Source organism: Triticum aestivum, chromosome 6B, assembly GCF_018294505.1.
Source record: "Triticum aestivum cultivar Chinese Spring chromosome 6B, IWGSC CS RefSeq v2.1, whole genome shotgun sequence".
Taxonomy (NCBI): domain Eukaryota; kingdom Viridiplantae; phylum Streptophyta; class Magnoliopsida; order Poales; family Poaceae; genus Triticum; species Triticum aestivum.
Window position 1 is genome coordinate 460,963,243 of NC_057810.1, and position 3,491 is coordinate 460,966,733.

Sequence of the window (3,491 nt, forward strand, 5' to 3'; positions counted from 1 at the left end):
TGTACTTCAAATATACTAACCAGTCGCTGTTACCTGTTATGCAGCTGGCAAAAACTACAAGGACGATGTTTCTTGTGGATCTAGCATCTTGGCCAACCAAGATCCTGGACTGAGGCATTTCTATGATCTTGTAAGTGCGTCTCTCTCTCTCTTCTATTGTTTTGTGCCTGCCAGCGTGCTTTGCTAGGATTTTCGACCAGTAATCCCTTTGTGCAGACAATGATTTCTACTACTGCCTGCTAAATTAGATATGTAGATGTCATACATGATACTACCTCGTACCTCCGTTCCTAAATATAATTCTTTCTAGAGATTCCACTATAGGCCACATACGGAGCAAAATGAGTGAATCTACACTCGAAAATGCATCTATATACATCTGTATGTGGTCCATACTGGAATCTCTACAAAGACATATATTTAGGAACAGGGGCAGTACATTACACAAAATCGTAGGTGGCATGTAGGAATTCCAGTGCACTACATTAGGCTCCCTTAGAGTGCCTGCTAGTCCAGCACACAGAGTCATGGCTAGTTTATGGTACGCACACAATCGTTAATTGGTGGTTTAAATATGCGCAAGGGATATGCAATGTAGTATCATGTAGAGATGTCTGAAATTAGCCGTGTCAACTTGCAGATAGGGTTACACAATGAAAAAGTACAAGATGTATGTGGCAATTTCATGGAACATCGCAAAAAAAGGAGAGGCAGCGGTGAGCCTATACAGTGTGCTATGGTACGTCACTCCTCCATTGCAATCATCGTGACATGTTATTTGTATGTCAGTTCTATTAGCCAAGTTTCTTAGGGACAGTTATTACGAGTTATCCTAAGAAAATAAGCACCTGTGAATATAAGCTCCATGTAATAAGCCAACCAGTTCTTTTCATTGCGTTTTCAGCTTATCTTTGGTATGATCAGTGGAAAGTCTAGATTGCATTATATTTTTTTCATTTTGCTGCCCATATGAAAATTAATTTGACTTGCAAACATCACAAATTGAACCCAGTGCAGTAATTAATATGATAGGAAAACAGACCATCACTATTTGCTCAAAATGCAAATACAAAGATACCATCTACTTGGCACAATCTACTTTGGTCAATGTTTTCCATAGAGATCCCATTGCCTAATTTAAACAAAGAACGCATGACCCACATTTAAATGAAGAACAATTATTTATTGAAATTCGATGTTCCAAGTGGCTGGTTATTATCATATAGCAGCAGCACCTGAAAACATCAGATAGCAGCAGCAGCAGCTCATAGCAACTCATCATACAGCAGCAGCAGTGTGCAATTCATCATATACCAGCAGCAGCTCATAATAATTCATCATATAGGAGCAGCAGGAGCAGCTCATAGCAATTCATCATATAGCAGCAGCAGGAGCAGCTCATAGCAATTCATCATATAGCAGTAGCTCATAGCAATTCATCATATAGCAGCAGCAGGAGCAACTCATAGCAATTCATCATATAGCATCAACAGGAGCAGCTTATAGCAACTCATCATATAGCAGCAACAGCAGCTCATAGCAATTCATCATATAGCAGCAGCAGCAGCTCATAGCAATTCATCATATAGCAGCAGCAACTCATAGCAATTCATCATATAGAAGCAGCAGGAGCAACTCATAGCAATGCATCATATAGCAGCAGCAGAAGCAGCTCATAGCAATTCATCGTATAGTGGATCAGAATGAAAATTTGGCAAAAAATCAGAGGAGATCCTCACCTTGTTGGATGAGCTCATCCTTCAACAGCACCTCAAGGCCATGGCCTGGGAGTAGGGGAGGGGGGATAAGGTACCTTCTGCCGCAGTGTGAAATCAGCCGTAGTTGTGCAGCACCCGCCGGAGTAGTGTGTTGGATGAACCACAGTGGAGCAGCTGCAGGAGACCATGAGAATGAGGGGCGGCGCCAGAGGGAGGAGCAGCCAGGGAGATTTGCCCTACCCGCCGGCCATGTAGCCTAGCTGGACATAGCATCTTCGAGGACCAGGCCAGATGGGACCAGTGGTGACGGCTCGCTGGAGGAACCCTAGTGCTGCAGGCAGGGGATCGAGGTAGAGGGAAAGGGGAGAGGAGATGCAAGCGGGCAGGGCAATGAACGCTTGCGTGTTTGTTTTTACTTGAGGGTCAGGTGTGACACGGGCGTCAGCAGTTGCATTTTGAGTGTAATATAGGCAGACAACAGAGTCATTTCACTATTCCCCTTCCCTTCAATTTTTAGTGAGGTTCTACCCGAAACACCCCCCTCCAAAGCGAAATTAGTTAAGCCCAAGCCCATAACTCAAAAATGACTTCTTTACATCTTTTATGGCTTATTTTGACAATAAGCCCTGAAAAGGCGGAATCGAACTGGCCCTTAACCTGCAATTCAATTGTGCGTGCAATGATGAATCACTCCTGCCTGCTATAGTGTACATTTAGGCATCATCATACATGGCATAACCTAATACATGTGCATTCCATTGTAGAATCTGGAATATGCAATGTTTATGTTAGTTCATACGTTGCACATGATGTTTAAATGCCCCTTAAATCTGGTCAGTCAAGTGATGGTCTTTAAGCCTCCTTCTTTGCTTCTTTTCTTGATATGTAAGATTTGCTCACACATCTGTTCAATTGCTTGTTTGCATCAGCCAGCCATACTAGGACTGTTTGCTTTGATTACTTGTTGTTCTTGACCTAACACTCTAACAGAGCTTGTCAACGATTTAAACACTAAGGGCTGCTGTAGTGGGGCCTTGTCTAACTCATAGGTGACATAAAGGTTTGGCTGTACACTAAAGTAGGCTCTCCAAGAGTACCTGGAGATCCAGTTCGAAGGTATGCCTAGTTTTTACATAGTGCAGACATAGTAAATGCTCATTTCATTGTGTGCAAGTGCAAGAGATGCGGCATGTTTCATTATGTGGTGTTGTTTTGTTATAATCTCATCCTTTTGTGTTCACAGACTGGAAAGTATGCATATTTATCTTCCAAGGAGACGAGTAACTAGTTTGTGTCACCTTGCAGAGGGGGTGCAATGAAGATAAGATTGAGGATTTCCAAGTACAAGATGTTAGGAAGGAGCCTTGCAAGAGAAGTAGGAGCTGCGCTGAGCCTCTTCAACCTGTTAAGGTAAGTCACTGTATGCAACTCAACAGTTCAATTCCTTGTTTGTTTCAGGCATAGTTAATTTGCTCTTTTCAATTGCTTTATTTGTCCTCAGTTAATGAGATGCCCAAAGAATCATGCCTGATGTTGGGTACTTGTATAACTATTAGTTGACATAATTAAAGGCCTTACCATTTAATTACTCTGCCGAAGTGTGCCTGAAGCTTTGAAGTCTATTAACCAACTATTATTGCATGAGGCTCACAATCTAGTTTATACTAGGCTAATGATTGCATAGTTTTGCCTGCTGTAGTATGTTTGTATGAAACCCTCTGCTGTTCATTATGCTCCCTAAGACTTTAATTGAGCTACAGAATGGCCAACTGC